This window comes from Colias croceus, chromosome 9 (assembly GCF_905220415.1).
Source record: "Colias croceus chromosome 9, ilColCroc2.1".
NCBI classification, from domain to species: domain Eukaryota; kingdom Metazoa; phylum Arthropoda; class Insecta; order Lepidoptera; family Pieridae; genus Colias; species Colias croceus.
In genome coordinates, this window is record NC_059545.1 from 1,963,883 (window position 1) to 1,987,456 (window position 23,574).

The 23,574-nt window shown below is 33.3% G+C and overlaps 1 protein-coding gene and 1 pseudogene across 1 annotated transcript in view; both read left to right on the forward strand.

The window, feature by feature from the left end:
• The window catches only part of LOC123694660 (tRNA dimethylallyltransferase), a 200,436-nt gene that overhangs the window by 33,791 nt on the left and 143,071 nt on the right, over positions 1–23,574 (forward strand). The gene's annotated exons all lie outside the window — the stretch shown is intronic.
• On the forward strand, positions 13,924–14,101 carry LOC123694710 (annotated as a pseudogene).

Genomic DNA, 23,574 nt, shown 5'->3' on the forward strand with positions numbered 1-23,574 from the left:
TTAAATTAGATTTTCAATCGAGTACCGGGGATTCTTTCATCTCGAAGCCCTAAACTTAAGTTTTCGTTTGATACAGTTACAGATTGTCTGCTTTCAAAGTTTCTTTCCTTGAAATGCGGAGGTTTCGCTTCCGATTTATGTATTCCTAGTGTATCCTATGTAGGCTTTTTTAGACCTTATTAATATAAGCCTTATATTACCTTGATAAGAAAACAGTTTTTTTCGATTCAATTTCATTTGGAGGCACTTTTTTTTACATAACTTGTTTTAATAATTTGTAAACCTGTTTTTTTATGACAGACCTATTTAATGGCTGGCAGTGATTATATATTTAAATTTAAAGGGTGATTGACTCAGTAATAAAAGAACAAAAATTATCGATTCAGTTGAATATGTTTAATTTATTAATTACATAGAAACATAAGAGCTACAGACGATGAAAAATGTTTAACAAATTTTATTGGCTTTTGGTTACGATGTTGTTCGCTGATGAGTTTCTTATGAGTTTTTGTTATTGCCTTCTCCATCTATAAGAATAGATTTCATAATCCCTATAACAAAATAGATTTATAGCATGTACCAAGCTTGGAAATTATTAGTAAGGATATTCCAGTATGATCAATCTTCATAACGACCATCTGAGAAAGTATATTTACTTTTTGAAACAAGCATGTTATGACATTTACAAAACAATCCATACTAATATTATAAATGCGAAAGTAACTCTGTCTGTCTGTCTGTTACTCAATCACGCCTAAACTACTGAACCAATTTGCATGAAATTTGGTATAGAGATATTTTGATACCCGAGAAAGGACATAGGATAGGTTTTATCCCGGAAATTCTACGGGAACGGGTTTTCTTTGAAAACGCGGGCGAAGCCGCGGGCGGAAAGCTAGTATCTAATAAACTATCGAATACGTTGTCCTTATCTAGAATTTCATTCACAGACATCGTCTTCCTCATATTATTAGTCAATGAATTTAACAGAGAATTTAAATGTACTTAGTATGCGTATCAGGCGTTGCGTCGACGGTTCCATTAAAAGCTGTGGCTGTGGTCGAATTTTAATCGGACCAGCCTTATAAGAAAGGGTCAAGTTTAATACTTTATGGGTTTAAATCGAGAAGTTTTTGTATTTACTATTTCATTGACGTGGTTTGAGAGATTCTTTCAGGAGTCGCTTGTTTTTGTCTTAATTCTTTTTCTTCTTCTGCTCTTCTTTTCTTGTTCCCTTCTTTTAGTGGTGTCATCAGACACACGCACAAAAACTGCTAGAAAAAATTGTACTGCAATTAAAGTTTAAGGAATTTGCGGTAGGTATGTTATGACGATTCAGAAGTCTAATTGAATAAATAAATGTTTGAGTTATATTTGAGTTTGGAAAATGAAGCTTAAATTTGCATTTATCATAAGAGAGTTTATCGAAGTATTTACCAGTGAGAAATTTTAGTATGATTGGTAATCCATACATTATAAATGCGAAAGTACCTAACTGTCTGTCAGTCTGTTACTCAATCACGCCGTAACTACTGAACCAATTTTCACGAAATTTGGTATGGAGATATTTTGATACCCGAGAAAGGGCATAGGCTACTTTTTATCCCGGGCAAGAAATCCCACGAGAACGGGAACTATGCGGGATTTTCTTTGACTGCGCGGGCGAAGCCGCGGGCGGAAACCTAGTTGTGTATAAAATTGCGTCACTTGATATAAGAAGCGTCACTTTGTACGCAAAATAGTATAGCTATAATTTCATCGTTTTACTAAATACTATCTGTCTCTATATAATAGCTGTTACAGAATCATGAAGTAAGAGACGTAAACATTTAGATTTGTAATCTGTAATTAATCTTCATTTAAAAGTAATTAATTCGCTTAGTGTGCTTTAATAATTATTTAACAGCATTTACAAGAAAAGCGGCTTCAACTTGTAACTATGTTTCACAAGGAGAAGTAATCGTATTGCATTTATTTAAACGAAGATTTTTCTAAAAAAAGTCAAAGATGGTTCCTTTTTATATTGCATCATCAACGGAATGTCGTTTACGGAATCAAGTGTGTCTCTGTGTACAAAATATTTGACAAATTATGATTTATTAGGTAACAATATCTGCTTATTTGATTTTTTCATACGGAGAGTATTTACATTAGTCGTTATTAACATAGACTCGTCTATCGTCGATATACTATTTTTAATGTAATATTGAGTATTATTTTTGTTTATAATATAATTGAAAAAAAAAATGCTTTTAAAATAAATTATATATTCGGGGATATTATTAAAAAGGGACAAACAATGCGAACAGCTTCTCATTTTCTTATATAATACCGATATTTTTTTTCTTTTATCACTTTGATCATATATGTATAGTATATACCTATACATATCTGTACATTTATATATATATACGACATAAATAAAGCATTTTTTGTTTTATCAATATCTCTAGCATTGCGCATCAATTTTTTGCACGCGGTAACTACTCAATAAGCAGATCTCAGATTTTTTCGAGCAGGTCGACAGCCGCCATATAACAAGTCGGTACTAATAAATAAAAACTGACCAAATATGTAGCCTTCAACTCAACTAGAGCATTCACCTGACAACATATATAATATAATACCTATCGTAATACTCAGTTTGTCTGTGTGTACCTCGGCAGTACCAATCCGGTTTATTGCTATGCATGTTTTTGGACGTTTTTTAACTAAAATCGATGCAGCGATGCGAAATGTTGATTCGGTTGAGATCGTTTTGTTGTGGATTAGGTAATTTAGTTGGATTAGCTGGCTGTGAGATATGCGCTTTTTTAGACGGCTCCTGATTTATTTTTAGTGGTCTTCTCTAGATATATGACGTCCGAGTGCTATAACTTATAAGTTAAATAAAAATGTAGATTGTAATAACTATAAGAAAAACTAGAAATACGTTTTTGTTTTAACATCAAGTGTGTTCTTAAATCTTCTAGCTATAGAAAATGTCAAGTGATTCTCGGGTTTTTAAATTGAAATTACAAGAAATTGTTATGTTTTACATCGATAGACGTAATAGTTTTTTCGCTCAGGTCAATGTATACCTATCTGAAGACTAGATAAATAATCGTACGCATCACGATTGCCAAATAGTCGAGAATTTCTTGGAATCACGATCAGTCTCACATAAAGACTTCATGGATATTTTGAATGAAATTCTTGTTAATAATTGAATATTCGTTTGTCTAGCCATTTTATTAGCTCTTATTAGTTTCGCATGTTATGAAACCGATTCCTTTAGACTCGATTTTGGTTTTTAACGGACAGTTTTATTTCAACATTTGACTGGCCGGTTGGCTTGGTTGGTAGTGGCCCTGCCTTCCAAGCCAGTGGTCGTGGGTTCGATCCCCACCCGGGGCAAATATTTGTGTGATGAACATAGATGTTTGCTCTGTGTCTGGGTGTTAATTATCTATATAAGTATTTATTAGAAATTATGTATTATGTTTATCAGCCATCTGGTTTCCATAACATAAGCGAAAGCTTAGTACCTATGGGACCAGATTGGGGAGATGTGTGAAAATTGTCCCGAAATAAAAAAAAAAAAACTTGGTACACTTTTCAAGCATCGGATACTATTTCATAATTTTGACTTATTTTACCTTTTTTAACTATATTTGTTATTATTATTGCATTGTTTTGTATAAGCCAATGATGGAGCAATAATTGTATTCGAGGCACGCGTGTTATATTTTAATTAGTGGACGTGATTGCAAATTTAATGTGAATGAAGATCTGGTCATAATTAAGCATAATAAAATAGATTTAAAGAATATTACTACCTTCTAAAAATAGCCTTTGTGTTCACATTTCTAATTCTAGATTCTATTTTTAGACTGCTTTTTACTGAAAAGATATTTCTTTAAAAATGTTGGGGTTTCATCCGTAAAAAACAACCAAAAATCCAATAAACTTTTTCTAACACAACCACTAAAGCGTCTTAATTTCAAATTAGCAATTGCGAATACCTGTCACTATTCGTTTGGTGTCGTTAGCCCCTTCGTACACAGAGCTACTCGAATCTCCCATACTCGACTACCGCCACACAAATTCATTGAGGTACGTACACGAAACTTAATCTGTGGCACAAGTCATGTTTCGTAGCCGATGGATTTGTATGGCGATAGTCGTTTGGAGACTCAAATCATCTCGGAGATTTGAGTAGCCTTGTGTGCGAAGGAGCTAAAAATATTAAAGGAATAGGAAGAGGTATTCGTAAACTTAGACTTTTAACGTTGAGTACCGGAGATTTGAATAGCCCTATGTGCGAAGGAGTTTAGCGTCAGGTATTCGCAGACTTAGAGACTTAAATCGTCGATTATATGAGATTTGAGTATCCTTGTGTATGAAGGGCCTAAATTTCCAAACAAGAATATGGATACACGATATAGAAACTTCAGCCAGGTGTTGTGTGATAGGTCTTGTTTGTAAGTTTCGGGGTCAAAACACTCGGTGCATACCTACGTATAGTTTTTGTCATCTATAGCTATAGATTGATTTCTTTGTAGTAAAGTTTTGATTTGGGTGTGGGAAATAGTAGGTAATATGGACTTAATAGAAAACATAATATATAGGATGTGTATGTTTTTGTTTGTGAAAAATATTTTTATAGAACTTGATTTGTTCTAAATTCTGACTACTTATTTCATATATTCACTGGATATGCTTTATATATGCAAACATACACACATGCATAAAATTTTGCATATTATTGAATACTTTACAGTTCCAATAATATTACAATACATATACTTATGAGTCAAATTGATAACCGCATTTTTAAAGTTATATAGAAATGCTAATCAATTTTTTCTTAATCAGATTCTGTTTTACAAGTCGTAAAAGTTAGAAACTAGGAGTCCATTAGTAATTTATTAGTTGTGTTAGAATTTTGGAAATTTATGAATTAAATTTAGGTATAGTGTTTCTTGTCTTTAATTGTATTTCTCATAATTGATAAAATGTATTTAATTAAGTAATTTATGAAAGATTTATTCATCAATTATTTATGAAAGTCTGGAACTAAACTTAAGTAAATGTTTATCTCAAATGCGAGCGTAAATTTCAAATTAGTTATATAAATATATCTAAACAAGTTGGTACACAGATATGTGTAGACTAAAATTAAAAACATTAGGACATAAGGCAGTTAGTCTGTAGTCATTATAATTCACTAGCTGTGCTCATCTCCTGTTGGCCTTAGCGATATGATAGATCTAACACCGAAAGAATTTTTCAAATCGGGCCAGTAAGTAGTTCCCGAGATTAGCGCGTTCAAACAAACAAACTCTTCAGCTTCATAATATTAATAGTGTAGATGTGATTTAAAGAGAAACTTAGACTTAATTTAAATATAAAAAAGCAAATTCAACAAAAATACTAATACTTTCACAGGAGCGAACCAAAACCACATTCCAAAAGATAACAAGTCTTCACAAATTTAATGGCTGGTTAGACATTTTTGGAGGTGCAAAATCCGACACCAATATACCTGATTGTATAATATCGTATCACGATTATGTGTTGTGTGCCAAGTTGTGAATTACTCTTAATTGCTATTTAACAGGCGAAGTGATTATGGCAACGATTTGAGCATCGCCTTTTATAGAGTTCACTTTGGGAACATTGACACGTAGTTTGGTACTTGATTTGTGTTTGTTGAGGTTGTTTTTGTGGATGTGGTTTGATAAAGAGTAATAGCAAGGCTTTAAAACAAATTCAGGCAGTATTGGAATGATAAGATGCATGATGCGTAATAATTATTTCAATTTTTAACCGACTTCAAAAAAAAGGAGGAGGTTATCAATTCGGCCGGTATATTTTTTTTTTTTTTTTTTTTTTATGTATGTACACCGATTACTCCGAGGTTTCTGAACCGATTTACGTGATTCTTTTTTTGTTCGATGCGGGATGGTGTCGAATTGGTCCCATAAAAATTTTATTCGAATAGGCCCAGTTGTTTTTATTTTATGAGCATTTTTGTCTGTAGGTATTTGTAAATTTTGCAAGTGCAAGTTTGAAGTCGGTTGTTTTTAACGCAGTTATTACTTGTGTTTACATAGTTTTTACGTCATAAGTTTCAGACAATCTTTATTTAAAAATGCTTATCTTTTTAAATGATTTTTTTATACATTTAAAGTATTTTTTTAATACATTTAAAGTTATAGATAAAATAAATGGATAAGCACAGGTGGAAACAAATGAAATAAACATTTTAATATGATAATTCTAGTAAGAAATATGATGTAAAGTACGTATTATGCTAAAAGAATGTAAACTATGTAACCTATGTAAATTTATGCATAAATAAACTATATTACCTGTCTGAGTTTAGGAGTCTCTCAAGGCATTTCACTTGGCCCCCTCATATTCATAAATTATAAGTCGTTAGATCTTAAATTAGTCTATATAATAAATATCAATTTGAATATAAAAAGAACAGTATAATAACTTTGATTATTATTCCGACCCAAATATCGACCAATAGAATTGCACCATTCGACGTCACGTGGTACAACCTACATGGTATTATACTGATAATTTTTTGAAAATTTTCTCTGGTCGTTGACGTCAAACTGACAGGTTGAATTCAATTGTGAAATTATTGGCCGACATTTGGGACGGAAAAATAATCCCCCGAATACCACACGAGCTTCAAAATTATCGGGTATTTTCCGATAGGTTAGTTGCAAACAAATAAAGTCGTTAAGTTTTTCAGGAAAATTTTTTAACCTTGACTAAAAACTTGACTCCTTCATTTGTTTGCAACGAACCTATCGGAAAATACCCGATAATTTTGAAGCTCTTGTGGTATTATAAGTGAAAATCTTGATGAAACTGCGTTGTATAAGATATATAATGTTATTGTAGAACGCATACGGAAGTCTACGTCTAAATGTCACCTAAACCAAACTATCATATAAATATTAATTTTATATCTGTTATGTCTAGATAAACATAGAATATATTAATTCTAAAATTATATTGATATTTTAAATTGAAATAAAAATATAATAAGATAAATTGTTTCAGAATAATTTACGAATACAGTTAAATTTCTTTATTCTTGTATCAATACCTAACCATTCCTCGACGCACAATAATATAACATTATCTTGATAGATATGATTAACTTAACAATATTTGTTACTCGTCCAACGGACATAGTTCATATTTTATTCCACATCAGAATATTGTGTATTAAATTAAAAATAATGGCTGTTTCCCCCACGGCGTGGTTAGCATCTTGAATAAGAGATTCCATTTATAACCGGAACTGTAGGTAATTTTATTAGCATAACACGTCAGTAGGCTATCAGTAGGCTGGCTGAAATCAAAAGTGGTTTTCAGTTGCTACGCCGGTTCCTAGCTCATTCGAAATGGCCGTTTCGGGCATTTTATTTTTATACTTTTATTACAAAACGGATGTATTACTAACCCACACTTTGTTTGGTATTTGTGTTTGTTTTGCACAGAGCCGTCTGTCTGGCTTCGATGGATTATTGGATTGTACGTTTGTGTTGATTTTGGATATTAGCTTATTCACAGTTTTGCTATAAATTGCGATGACAAGGATAGGATAGAACGATTGAACTGGAGTATCGAATTTGAATTTTGTATAGTTTGTCACAAAGTTAACAGGATGTCGATCTTCGAAGAGTAAATGCAATCATAAAACTTGACATAATACGCAGCAGACAAATCGTTAACCTTGGACTTATAAAATAAGAGGATTAATCTATTTAACGTTCAAATCTCACAGACCATTCAATTTTATGTTAATGGTATAACCTAAAATTGTTATTACATCCTTAAAATATCGAATTCGCTAAGGTCGCTGTCAGGCACACATAATGTGAATTCCGAAGCGTTTAAGCAATAATTGTCTTAATAAACATCGTTAAGCACCTTATTTCTGTTTAACCCTAGAACACTAACCTTATTTTTCGACGTTTAATACTAACCTTCGTCGTTTCGACTACGCTGTTTATTGGAGGGGATTTAAGGGTTTAATTAAAAAAATATATTTGTAGTTATGTTTTATTTTAAGCATAATGTATTAATCTACATATAAAAATATTAAAATATTTATTTTAACATAGTTTTAATTCAAATAGTCTTCAAAATGAGATCACAGTTTACACGCTTTATGAACATTCTTATTTTTTTTGAAAAATTCCGTACATATAATATATACCTCTAAATTGCTCGAAATAAACTATTAATTACAAAAATAATGTCTGGAAAATTAATTAAAAATATAATTTTGATAATAGCTTAGGATCTAAAACATTTGTGACACACATCAAGTTTGTGTTCCCCACACAACGATTTTTTGCACCTAGTGCACCTATTTTTGGTCTACCTTTGCTATACGGAGGGACATATAGCATATATGTTTATTTTATTTTGTTATGGAGGTACATTAGCAGCATTACTTTGCTCAGTCTCATTTATAACTTTCACATTGTTTCTTCCTGGCATGTTTAAAATTTATGTGATTGAGTTCCGCAGAGTATCAGTAATGTCACCAGTAATTATACTTGAAAAACATTGAGGATCTAAAATATCTTGAAAAAAGCGTACAGGCCCACGTACTATATATCTATGTTCTTTGAAGGTCTTCTGCTTTGTGACCTTGACTGTTGTGATGACCATAATATGTGTTTGTCTTTCCCACGAAGAATGGTACGCAATGGTCTTATAATCAAATCGCTAGGGTCAGCTGTAGTGCTAGGTGTCTCATCTTCAATAGAACGTGGGGAGATGTATTACTACTTGCCTCATAATCTGGATCTGGAAATTGCTCTTTATTGACAGTAGAAACTTCATCATCACCCTCCGTTTCATGCCTCTTCAGCCTCAATGTGGTCTTCAGGCTCTCTCGCAGATGAATTTTCCTCATCGCTTTCAACTTCTAAAAATAACGTATGAATCGTATCTAAAAAATAAAATAATAGGCACCATTATAAAAGTTAAAATAACGTAATTTTAACTTAACTAAATAGTACGAAAAGTTACGTTAATACTAACCTTCGTCGATGTGACGAGCCATGGTTTCTGGAACAGCGCGTGTAGACCTTCCACGTATAAAGCACTACCGTCCATCGCAAGCGCAACGGGTTGGCTGAGATTAGCTGAAGTCAGAAAACCATACGGTCGCGCGCGTAAAAGTTATAGCGATTTTTTTGGTGACGCGTCGTCGAATCGACGAAGGGTAGTGATCTAGGGTTAATGTTTCATGTGTATATGTTTCTATCGTTTTGAATATTTTAAATAATTCTTGCGCAATACTGAAGTATCCAAACGGCGAAATGATATCATTTACGATCATTATTTCAGTGTGTACAGAAATTTCTTCAACTTTGAGTAGTACATCAAAAAACCTCGCATTTTTATTTAAGTATATCTTATATTTGCATTTGACTAAATTACTTAAACTAGTTTAACATGATCGTTTTAATAAGAAATTCTGTTGCTCTTCGTCCAACTTACAATGTTAATACAAGGAATATCGTCTATATCTCAAGATGACGCTGCCCTTAATCCGGACGTCCAACATTGTATCGGTTCGCATACCGCGATGCTATCAACACATAACCGTTTTATGCGATATTTATAGTAAAGGTCCGACCGCATTATTTTCGTTACTATACTATTTTCTTTTACTTATGCTTATATATATCTTAATATATATAAATCACGTGTCACAATGTTTGTCTTCAATGGACTCCTAAACCACATATCCGATTATAATAAAATTCGCACACCATGTGCAGTTCGATCCAACTTGAGAGATAGGATAGTTTAAATTTCAAATCGTTTAAGAGAAAGCGGGCGAAGCCGCGGTCGGTAAGCTAGTACTTATATATGTATGATATTTATAATGTGTAATATTTGTTTATTTTATTAATATTATTTCCATTCTTCTATTTCGGTCTGTAGCTGTTCTTCAAACAAGGGGGCCACTGAAAATCAGTGCTGTGCTGTTGATGGCACAGCTAAATACCGAGTTGGCCCCCTTTTTGCTAAAGGGCTGCCACACTTTTGTCTCTTTCTCTGTTTTTGTATTTCTTTTCTTTTATTATATGTTGTTGGCCTTTGGTAAATAAATTCTTTCTTTCTTTCTTTCATTAGGCGTAACTACGCGACACGACACGACGTATTTGTCAATTGGTCACATTTGGCTGTAGTTTGAAGAGTTTGTTTGTTTGTTTGTTTGAACGCGCTAATCTCGGGAACTACTGTTCCGATTTGAAAAATTCTTTCGGTGTTAAATAGCTCATTTATCGAGGAAGGTTATAGGCTATATATCATCACGCTACGACCAACAGGAATGGAGCCACGTCGGTGAAACCGCGTGGAGCAGCTAGTAGCTCATACAATTACATAGAAAGAATATTAAGCTGTGTCGCGTCGAGTCGCTACGCTGAATAAATACGCCAAGTGCAGTCAGACCTTAAACTCGCGTTTGTGACAAATTCCAAAGGGCTCGTAATTGTATTGTGAAATCGGAAATTGAATGGTCTTTGAATATTCATGGAGTTATGGACGCTAATATTTACTATTTGTACTTTTAATAGTTAAGTAAATCAATAATTAACACCTATTGGAATAGGGTGTGGAATGGAATAATTTATTACGAAAATTAGATGACGGTCGTGGAAAAATTTATAAGTGTGGTAAGAGAAATGTTGGATATGACTCTCATTAAATACGAACAGGAGTGTAAGATAATAATTTGTCGAGTATTATATTACCATTTTTAAATTTAAGATCCAATTACATGGGAATGTTTTGCCTCTTAATATATTCTATATTTGGAACTATGGAGTTTCTTGCCTGTTCTTCTCCATAGATACCTACTGCTTTCCGAACCGGTGGTAAATGTTAAAAATATGTAAAATATGACGTTTCAAAAGAGCTTCTCGAAGAAGTCTAATTGAATAAATAAATGTTTGAGTTTGATAACAACATACTTAAATGGTTTTAGACGTTTGATTTGGTTGTATATGTATGTTTTGAAAGGGTCTCGCCCACCTATGGTAACTGTTTTGAGAATGGCCAATATCCAAATGGCCATATTGCATTTATTAAACGATCCTTTTACAAAAACACACCGATTTAGGTTCCCATTGAAATATTTGGTAAAATGGAAACCTTTTGGATTACATTATATTTAATGATAATTTGTCGGATCATTTCAACTCGTTATGTCCGTTTCGTTTTAAAATTTATATTCAAATTGGAAGTGTATTTCTTTTGGATTTGGATAAATGAGATAACAATGTATATTAAATCGATCATCAGAAAAGGATTAGAGTGTCCCTGTTTATGTTTATGAATCTATTAGTATCAAAGTTATTTACAAAATTTTACACCTGTAAGCAGAATCAGACTGAGCTTTTCTTCACTGCCATCTATGGAACAAGTATGAATAATGAAATGTAAGAATGCCTTTTATTTCTTTAAATATCTGGTATTCTGGTAAATGTCGCATGTGCTAGCTGCTCTTTTAAATTCTCTTCTCCTCTTACCACTGTTCCAAAAAGCATTTTCTATCACAAAACACCAATAAAAACTTTGGAATACATACATATGGCGCCAGTTTTTTAATACACAGATTTAGGTTCTAAGTTCTAACATTATCAAGAACAAATCGTGTATTTCAAGTTTAAGGTAACATTTGACAGTTTATCACGAAGCACGGAAACCCGTTTCTATTCCCATGTATTTTTTACTTCATCTTATTCGATTTTCGTGTAGAGAACGTTATTATTGCATAATTATTTAAACTCGTTTGTATCTGACTGATGATATTGATTCGTGAATGGATGTAAATTGAATGAAAATTAAATTTTATTGGTGTAATTGTAAACGTTATTTGTGTGGACTTTAAGTTTTAGTGGTCATGTAAATTTAGTTGATTTAAGAAATGGACATTCTATGTATGTTAACATTCTTAAGGATTTGTTTTATTAATTTTCTTAGTCGTAACTTATGCTACGGCCACACTACCTTACCGTCTACCGGGCTGTTACCGCAATAATTATGGCATTAAATTACCGTCTAAATTACTGCATGAACTGGTGTGGTTACACTACAGTTTACCTAGATATGTCGGTAATTATTGGCATTTACCGCAGCAAAAAAAATATTAGTTAATAATTAATATATAATATGGTTTCTGTAATAATTCATCAAGGATTCTTTCTTTTTAAAAAGGATTTTTTCTTTTTCAAATCATCTATTGTACTTGGAAATGATAAATTTTGTTTGATCCGACGCCACGCATCATTGTGTACACTGCGATGTTTATAGTTCTTCTGTTGGGTATCCCCAAGATCCCAAAGAGAAGAATTCCAAGAATTCCCAAAATTTGCGCCATTGAGCGCTTTTTCATTTGACCACTCCATTTCGGTCGATACGTGCGTCGCCGGTGAGCTCATATTGCACACTGGACAAACGGTAGTGTGGCCGCATACGCAATAATTACGGCGGTAATCTTCTTTGATGTGCGAAAGAATACCGCCGCCAGAGCTATTGCCTACCGCCATTTGTCATATTGATTGGCATTGTAGAATTATGGCCATAAGTCGTGGTTACACCTAGGTGTTGTTAAAGTTGTGGCAATAATTATTGGCATATCACGGTAGTGTGGCCGTAGTATAACGGCGTCAGAAGCAATGACCTATTATACTAGTAGACGCGGCATACGCCAACATCATTGCACTAAAAAACAGCGTAATTAATACATACCTACTTACTAACGCATTATCACCAATACAGTTGTTCTCTCTTTCACTCTCACGCACGAGACATAATACATGTCTCACTCATGTACTTCGTAATAACAACTGCCGATTAAAATACAAAAAGAACGTCCAGCCACGACGCTGAATGGTGCGTGACTAAGTGAAACTCGGGCACTTACCTGAGTTTTTTCTTGCCAAAATAGAGAGCGGGTAACGTATCTAGCTCTTTTATATATCATAGGTCAGAAGTGTCTTAGTTATCAGAGGTATCTCAATATGCTTCAACGTGCTTTATTTGTCTTTCATTTGTTATTATTTTCTCAAATTAATTCAATAATTAAAATCGTTATTCATATTCCTTGCAAGTCAGACTTCACTTCAATCAGCACGTAGTTCGAAAAAGCCGTAATTTAATAAATTATATTCAGTTAATTAGACTTTTTAATAGAAACCTAGCTGCTATGACACACGAGTATCTCACATAATAATTATTTTTTTTAATTCTAGATAGGAAAGCACTTGACCACAATCTCGCCTGATGGAAAGCTAAGATGTGGTCTAAGTTGGTACGCTTCCCTAGTAGGTACCCGTTCACTCTACGCTTGAAGACCTGATATTATATATTCATTCCGTCTCCAACTTTCTAGATGAAAATAATGGATGACATCAACGGATGTTGCCCAACTAAGAACAGGAAGCTGGCTTGGCATTCAGTGAGCGTCTCCCGTGCCCTTCACCTGACGATGGCCGAGACTACCATTTACATATTGCTTTGGTCGACTCCTGTGCGAATTGGCTTTAGCGTATCCGGGATGTTTGCTGCGTCATTGCCGACGTGACGTGGAAAGTTGTTTTTAACGGGAGATGGAAGATTGGAGTTCATAATACATTGTATATTGTAGTCACATCCTGTCAAAAGTATATATTGCTGATAGCAGCAATAGGTGTGTGACAGGCAATAATCAAGTAAATAGTGAGAGGGTGAGAGGATAGAGTAGGATGACATAAGCTTTCATAACAATAAGCTTGCTTTAGCCAGCTTTAAAGTATCTGTCATTTGTGTTTTAGTTTTGCATTTAACAAAACTTTAATTTAGGATTGATTCGCAGATTTGGCATATAGGTTTTCGTCTATCGCTTCTCGGCCTTTTGGCTAAGATCAAAGTGTATGATCTGTTCTTTACAGGTTTTCGTCAACTGATTTAACTGAATAAAAATAAAACTTCTCTAAAAACATAAGCCTCGGAATATATTTTATATTCCGTTACTAAGTGCGAGGTATCGGCTTTTCGGAAAAGCACTTTTTCAATTTTGATTTCCTTTAATTTTCTTTTTTGAAGTTAGTAAGTAGGTAGTAAGTTTCTTACCGGTTCTTTTCTAAAGAATCCTCTTTCCGAATTAGAGCTACCTACATTATTCTAGCTGAATGGACAAATATTAGAGTTTGAGCTTTATAACATGCCTCTCCCATGTGTCAAAAAGTCTAGATATAGTTCCTACCAGACGTGCGGGATTACATAAAAAATATCGATGTTCCTGATCCAGTTCATCTCTTCTTAATCAACTGAATTCTTGCACGTGAAACTTGAGAATAATTTAATAAATCAAGCAGATTTATCGGAACCCGCTAAAAAGTAAAGCCTTAAATTGTCCACTCGTTTTACATTCGATTTACGCACACATATACATGTTAATTGACAAAAAGCTCACATGCCCACGAAATTCGGAATACAAATTAAACACGTACAAAAAACATAGATAATTATCTATGTAAAACAGATCCGATCATGCGTGGCATACCTTAGTTTCGGGTGTGTACATACACATACATACAGGTAGATACGCATAATTGCATAATAAATGAACGTCCACGGTAAACGCCCGCTGGCTTGGCAGTGACTGATTAAGACGGATTAACGATAGGGTGACTGCGCGTGTGAACGTCTGGGACGGTGTGCGCGTGCGCATGTTTTATTTTGGACGAGCTGCGCTACGCGAATTAACCGGCGTGGCTTCGCTCCTGTGGGTCGTAATGATATATAGCCTATTAAATGGCCTATCTAACACTGAAAGAAATTTTCAAATCAGACAGATTAGCGCGTTCAAACAAACAAACTCATAAGCTTTATAATCTATAATATAAAAATGAATCGCAAAATGTGTTGGTAAGCGCATAACTCGAGAACGGCTGAACCGATTTCGATAATTCTTTTTTTATTATATTCCTTGAAGTACGAGGATGGTTCTTACTTCTTATGGAGAGAAAACGTAAACATGTACCACGGGCGAAGCCGGGGCGGACCGCTAGTATTAGTACAGATTTTCATATATTTTTAAAGTTTTTAATAAATGATTATGAATTTACGCGTAACACTTTTTTGAGTTTATTATTTCATGATCCTAAAGCAGTGGTATAGCGCAGTAGTATAAGTTTCTGATTTTGTGTTTGAGTCTTACTAGAAACACCTTTTCATTGTACTCGTACTACGTACTATTTATCTATAAATTATACATATTTCCAAAAATTATTGCTATACTTTAAAATACATTATTACGAAACGTTTGGCAGCCACAGTCCCACATTGTCCTCAACAAATCCAACGTGTGGCTCCACTAATTAGCCGAGATGCGGCGGTCGTCGACTCCAGCCTTGGCATTGCTTCGGATAGTTACGTCACACGTCACAACCTGTCAATAGAATGGTTTTATGTAAGAGTGTTAATCTTTGGTTATAGTTTGTTCGAACGCAAAAATCTCAGGAAGTATTTGGTTCGAATTGGAAAATTATTTTTGTGTTGAATAGGCTGTTTATTGAAGTAGGCGATAGGCTATATAATGCCTATATCATTCTTCAATAAATGAACTATTGCTAATGCAATGTACGACGTGGGTAAAACCGGTGGGCATAGATAGTTATACTATGAAATATTAGATAAGTTGTTTAGTTGTGTAGTTGCCTCTTGATGGAACTGCATTGTTGAAAATCTTAGAATTTATACGATAGATCGAATTTAGATTTTTATAGATAAGTAAGTAAGAAATAAATTACGAATGTTTGATTACTAACCGAGCCACGCAAGCCACGCAAGGTTTAGATATCCAGCCAATAGATGGTTTTATGCGAAAGTTAAAAAAAGATAATCATTTTTAAAGATACCTTTTTGTAAAACAACTATAAAATACAAAGTAGTTTTTCTTTTCATGTTTTATTTAAATTCCACTCACGTACAATAAAATTAACTTGCTGCAATTAACTTAGTTGTGATTAATTGTTCCCTATTACATAAAGCGGTCCAAATTGAACAATAATTGTATGAGATGTTATTAAATTCGACTTTTTATAGCCGTGGGAGTATTTCGGTTGTTTGTTTTCGCCGGCAGGTGTTAAAAAGCGTATATTTTCACGCCTTTACTTCTTAATGTTATTTGATATGATTAGAAATTTCCTGTCTGGAGAAATAGAAGCTTATGACTGCAGTGTTTCTTTTCTATCTAATATTATAAAGAGGAAAGGTTTGTAATTATGTATGTATGTATGGTTTTCACGCATAAACTAATGGACCGATTTCAAAAATTATTTCACCATTAGAAAACTGCATCTTCACTGAGCAACATAGGCTCTCTCTTTTTTATCCCGGAAATCCCACGGGACCGGGAACTATGCGGGTTTTTATTTGAAAACGCGGGCGAAGCCGCAGGCGGAAAGCTAGTGAACAATAAATTGAGTGATAATACAATGTAGTTTTTAATAAAGGAATCATATAAATTTTCATGTCTTGTGCGATTTTTTGATGACTATTTTTAGTTCCAATTGGATTCTAATAATAAAATAGATTTTTTTTTATTAAAATTTCTAAAATAAAATAAATAGGCTACTTTTTAAGATGTGAAATAGGTATATGTTGTTAAAGTTTTTGCTACTAGACTTTTGCATGGGTGAAACCGCAGGGCACGGCTAGTATCAAATACGTTTGAAAGCTAAAGGTTGATAAATAGATTTTATTATGTTAGTTTGCGCAGCTTTTACAGCTCCGTTTATTATAAACAATAAAATAATATTGATCGAAAGTAAATTAACTAATAAAATATTTTATTGTTCTAAGGTAAGTTATAGTATGAACTTATTCTATAACTAGCTTACCGCCCGCGGCTTCGCCCGCTTTGACTAAAACCTAATAAATTATATAATAAAAACCTTCCTCTTGAATCTCTCTATCTATTAAAAAAACCCGCATCAAAATCCGTTGCGTAGTTTTAAAGATTTAAGCATACAAAGGGACATAGGGACAGAGAAAGCGACTTTGTTTTATACTGTATAGTGTGTAGTGATGATAATAAAAATAATAAAGAGTCTTAGTTGTTATTTCTTCGTTTTAAATATATGATTGAATAAGGTTTTTGAGTATTTGATGTTCAGTTTTATGGCTTACAAATGCTTTTTAAATGTGATTTTTTTTCATATAATAAAAGACCAAAGGGCTGATTTTTCAATCCTTGCTTTTAACTTATTCATCGAATAACGTATTAAAGTACCATTTCAAAAATGTTTTTTAATTGTTCGTATATAATATGACAGTTTACAGGTGACATTTTAAAATGTTCGTGTAATACTTTATTTTACGGGTAAATTTTAACTAAGGATTGAAAAATCGGCCTTTAATGGAAAACGTGGGTTCGAATCCCATCTTGTGATCGATATTATTCTATTCCTAAAAAAATTCTCAAGTTTCAACGAAATGTTACGGGCGAATACATGGGGCACAGCTATATAGTGTGTTAATGTACCTACCGCATTAATTTTTTTTATTAATAAAAGAATACTATCTCAATATTCAATGATCTTTCAACTTTCAATGCATGACCAAAATTTAAGAGCAATTTAACTTTATCATAATTTTTAGGGTTCCGTACCCAAAGGGTAAAACGGGACCCTATTACTAAGCCTCCGCTGTCTGTCTGGCTATCTCTCTCCAGGCTAACAACAAATACTAAAAAATAAATATATTAACGTTTGTCCCCATACAATAAATCATTTTCTTAGGTACGGAACCCTTCGTGAGCGAGTACGACTTGCACTTTTTTAATTTTTAATTCAATAATAATTATCGATCTCAATACATTGTCAGGCTGTTTTTGCGATCAAAACAACTACTTACAGCATCCGTATACCGTTCGTAAGGTTATCAGTTTTTGATAAGACAAATGTATTGGATCAATTATTATTTTTCATATTGATTGCTATTTGCTAAACTTCGTTAACGTTGACCTGGATTCAGTTAAGTTTGAATGTCTGTTGCGATTCGGGGTTCTGTATATTATTATATTTTAAATTTTTTATTAAGTGGCAATTTTTATTTCTTATGAGATGGTAACTGTAATAATGTCAGGGTCGATGTAGTAAGTAATTCCCAGTTTTATTTAAATTACACATTAATTAAAAATTAAGTATAGATGCAATCGTTTTGACTTTCTAGTTGTTTTATCAAAGATTAGATTAGAATTAAAAACATCTAAAGTATATAGGGCATTATAAATAATACCTAAAATTAAGTTGATATAAAAAGCTGCATGTCTGAATACATGGTATTAGCAAGATTAATTAATTAAAAACTGGTATTACTGTTTCATCTGAAGTAATGACGAAGTTTTAGTAATAAAAATAAGGATTAGCAAATTTATACGAGTATATTTCTAACTTAATCTCGTATAACGGAACCCAAAAAGTGAATGTTTCTAACCGGATCTGTTTGGTCTGATAAAATACAGTTCAATTGCATGCAGGTTATATACTATTATATGTTATATATGTAACCTAGGTCGAGAGAAAGTACGTTGTATGTAATTCATGCCCTTGGTAACAGTGTTGTGAATGTGCCCTTTGTTGGTTATGGGGTAGATTTTTTAAGTATAAGTTTCACTGATTGATTTTCTTGTTGAAAAATAGAGGATCAGTCTTCTGAGCCTTGATCAGATCACGATTTTTTAAGATAATCAAAATGTGATCGTTGTAAAACGATGTACCTACTTAACTAGGATTGATAGGTAAGAATTTAGGAATATAAGAGGCAATTTCGTTATTAATTTATAATGTAAAAAAAGCAAAATTTCTGTTTGATTAGAAAGTTCGCTTGTGTATAATGCATTGGCATGCGACGGCTTTCAATGCAAGCCTGCGCATAACAGTGGTAGTATTGTCATTTTCTAACAGGAGTCTTGGTTAACTAAACACAACTTGGACCTTTATTTATTCAACCAATTGTTTCATTACATAGCAGTCAATAAAAAACAAAGCGGTCGCTAATTTTCTAATCCCAAAGCGATACCAAGAAAAGTAATTAAATGATCCAAACGTATCAGTCCACAGCATGACATCTCGTTTTGTTGAAGCACAGTTACAGCTCGATACAATGCTATCGATACATATCTGTTCGCCGAATTAACCAGTCAGTATTCGTTAATAATTGCTTTGTTAGACATACAGAGGCCCAGCTGATGAATAGGGCCTCACAAGGATCTGAAACAAGATGTATTAAAATAAAAACAAAATTAAACAAAATTTTTATGTACCCAGTGTGACACTGCCGACGAAAACGAATCTATAGACATCACTTACATTAAAATACAACAAGCAGTTTAGATTCAAGCGCATACCAAAGAAATATACATACGTACACTAATTGAAAATCATATTCAGGTAATAAAAAAGGCACTGCTTACATAAATATATTATTCTTATTTATTAACATTTTCAAAGTTCAAACGAGATTTTCTAGTGGAAATCGACCACCAAGATCTAGCGCCCTGGGGCACTCAATTAGGGCCCCAGATAGTCCTTGTTAGCTTCGTCTCTGTATACCGTCGGATCTGGAGCAATTAGTTTAGTATGTAGTGCGATGTAATGATGCTTATCTTGCTCTTCGCGGTTCGCGTGTGGCTACCCGATTGATGGTCTAATAATCTTTGTGTACATGTGACGTTTTAAACCCCAATTCAAAGTCGAAATTAAATATGTAGTTTGTTCATGTCAAGTTTTAAAAGGCTTTTAATTATTTTACTGCTAAATAAACTAATCTATTTTCCATGATTTGTCGCACAAGAAGAAAACACTATTTTTTTAAATCGGACGGAGTAGTTCCTGAGATTTGCGCGTTCAAACAAACAAACTGTTCAGCTTTATAATATTAGTATAGATCATAATTAATATACCTACCATACTTCAGTGCCGGATTAGCCACGTAGCAAGAGTAGCAAATGCTACGGGCCCCGCGACTCGGGGGGCCCCGCGGTCTAATACCTGTCTGACCGTAAAAAAATATCAATTTATAATACACGTACCGTAAAAAAAATACACGTACCTACCACGAGAAACGTTGGTATCAAAAACTACAACAATAATTTAAAATTTTACCACGTTTCTACAATTGAGCGCTGGCTACACCAAAAGTTGTGTTGTACTGCTTGCACTGCGCTACACGCAAGATGGTAGCACGGCAAAACTAACAGGGGAATTGTCATCGAATGAGCAAGTCGTAACAACCCGATCGAATAAAATAGGATTCTATCGACTATCAAACCTTAGATTACAAAATAAAAGGCAGATGGAGCATGACAATCATCCATCGCCCTAGTCAAAGAATATACGAAATCAAAAACGAATACGAACCTCTGTCAGTGCTATAGCGATTATAGTGTCATGCAATACGTCGAAAGGGGTTTGCTATTTTAGTAAAAAAATGCTGTCTTGTGATATTAAAACGCTGTAAAATTTGTTCCCGAAAACAAAAAAAAGATAAAACATCGTTTTACAAGTTCTCTGTAGATTATTTGGCTTATTTAATTTTGTATCCTACAAATAATAATCTATATCTATACATATAATAAATCTGTAGAAGGGTCAATTCTGTACATTGAAAATATTGAAAAAATAAATAACAGGGGGTGTTACTGGATCGATACCAAACCCAAATATGTGATTAAAAAATTTTTTGTCTGTCTGTCTGTCTGTCTGTCTGTCTGTCTGTCTGTCTGTCTGTCTGTCTGTCTGTCTGTCTGTATGTTCAGGCATCACGTGAAAACTAACGGTTCGATTTCGATGAAACTTGGTTTAATTATACTTTATTATCCTTGGCATAAAATAGGATACTTTTTATCCCGGAAAAATACGTAGAAAAAAAAAATCTTAACTTTTCTTAATTTTTCCGCGCGGACGGAGTCGCGGGTGGAAGCTAGTCTATACATATAATAAATCTGTAGAAGGGTCAATTCTGTACATTGAAAATATTGAAAAAATAAATAGCAGAGGGTGTTACTGGATCGATACCAAGCCCAAATATGTGATTAAAAAATTTTTGTCTGTCTGTCTGTCTGTATGTTCAGGCATCACGTGAAAACTAACGGTTCGATTTCGATGAAACTTGGTATAATTATACTTTATTATCCTGGGCATAAAATAGGATACTTTTTATCCCGGAAAAATACGTAGAAAAAAAATAAATCGTAATTTTTCTTAATTTTTCCGCGCGGACGGAGTCGCGGGCGGAAGCTAGTTTTACATATATACGAAGGAATAAAAAATTTTTTTGTTACTTTTATATAGCTTAAAAACGTCAGAGTCGTTTTTTTATTTCATTTGAACTCCGTGATGGATATGACAAAATTATTATTATTCAGGAATTACATTTATTTATTATCCAGTAAAGCAGCTAACAATGTGGATGTCGTAAGGTGTCACTGAAAATCAGTGTTAAGGTATTATGCCTCAGGTATCCTGAGTGGCTTCCTTTTTTGGCGCAAGCAACCATACATAAATTTATGTTTTCTGTTACCTATTATTCATAATTTACAATGCTATTGTTGTGTGTTTGTGTGTATTGGAATAAATGGTTTCTTCCTTCTTTCTTTTTAAAAATAAAAAGTCCGGTGTTCTAGACTAAAAACTACCGCTATCCGCATTCATATATTTTGAAAATAAAAAATAATATAGGTAATCATTGTAATTTTGAAACATTTTTTTTATGTAATTTATTTAATTAAAATTTATCGTTTATGTAACAAAAGAATTTTTACAATATTATAAAAAATTATCATATACAAATATTTATATTAAAATTAAAATTAAACCCTGCCAGCTAATTTATGAAGAACGTCACTAACACCACTACCATAATAATTCAGATGATTGCAATGTCACCTCATAAATCAAAATCGGTTCAGCGGTTTATACTGCAGGGCGTGCCAAATAAATATTATACATAGATATACTCGAAAAACATAACCCTCTTTCTTCCGTAGTTGGGGAAAAATTTGGGAAAATTTTCAATATCTGGTAACATAACACCCACACAGAAGTACCGTGTACGTACAGTTTTATTTAATACCCTTTAACTTGAGAAACTATAGCAAACGAAGGGCCTCTTGACAGAATTTGCTACAGGCCCCGCGCTGGCTTAATCCGGCACTGCCATACTTACACCTATTTTTAGCAAGCAGTAAGACGGAGAAAATGTTCTAAAAAAAAATTCAAAAATTATTCTTAGATAATATAATTAAAAACAAAATTTATAATGTTCAAATTTTTTCATTCATACTTGTAATCATACTCCATTAAAATAAACTGAATACCTCTTGTAAAGAAACTTAAATTTATAGCATGACTTCGTTCAAAATCAGTTCGTTATCAGTAATTTTATAGCATTGTTTAAGACTCAGCCTTTACATTGAGGTGAGTGACCCTAGGTTCTAAGATTTAGCACTACTTATTATCACTATGGCGCGGGCACGGCGGCGAGTCATTTCGCTTGTCTGTCAATGCTATGCGAAAGCTCGGGAATTGCTAAACCGTTTGAAATGTGTTTTTTTTAAGATGATTAATAACTAGATGTAGGTATTGTATTCCATTTTTATATGAGTTATAATATAGGTAAGCTTTAAGCTTTCATAACTATGTTTGACTTTATGGAATCATAGAAAAATTCACGCAATCAAGACAGGCAGAGAAACCGAGTTGCTTTTGCATATACATTTTTAAAATATATAATATAATATGTATAATTTTTTTGGGGGGGGGGGGGGGGGGGGAAATCTTGCATAGACATCCACGGCCTCCGGGGAAGGGGCGGTGGGTTATGTCGGATTCCTACCGACCAAAACCCCACTGTGTTCCGTCAAGCCGCATCAACGACGGGGCCACGGGTATATTAATTACCCTGTACACCTGAAAACATATATGTACCTAGTTTTACTTTAGATTTATCATATAAAGTAACTCTACTTATAAAGGTAGAGTCAAAACTTTTCTCTTAAAATTATTTTACAAACACGTACCTATACAGGAAGAGAACACGGGAACGTATGTATGTATATTGTATAATGTTTATATACGTTTGGCTATTCAAAAGTATGCGTCTGGTTTCCGGATTCTCCGACCGGTGACGAAATTTGCGCTGCCGAAACTTTTTTTTTATTCTTAAAATACTACGCCATTTTTAAATAATGCACAATATGTGGCATCCACTGGGGGGTATTATTTATTTATAGGCTTTTCGCATACTAGTTGAAACCTGTGGATTCGTCCGCGATTTTAGTTTGATCACTTTAGTCTTATCCATAGATTACTAATTTATGTTTTATATTTCCATATACATATTTTCATGATTTTAACTTTCGTACCAGGAAAATTCATCACAAATCAGCTAAACGATAAACTATTGTGTCGATTCCAAACATACATATTATGAAACTCTTTATTTTCGAATTTATACTAATATTATAAAGCTGAAGAGTTT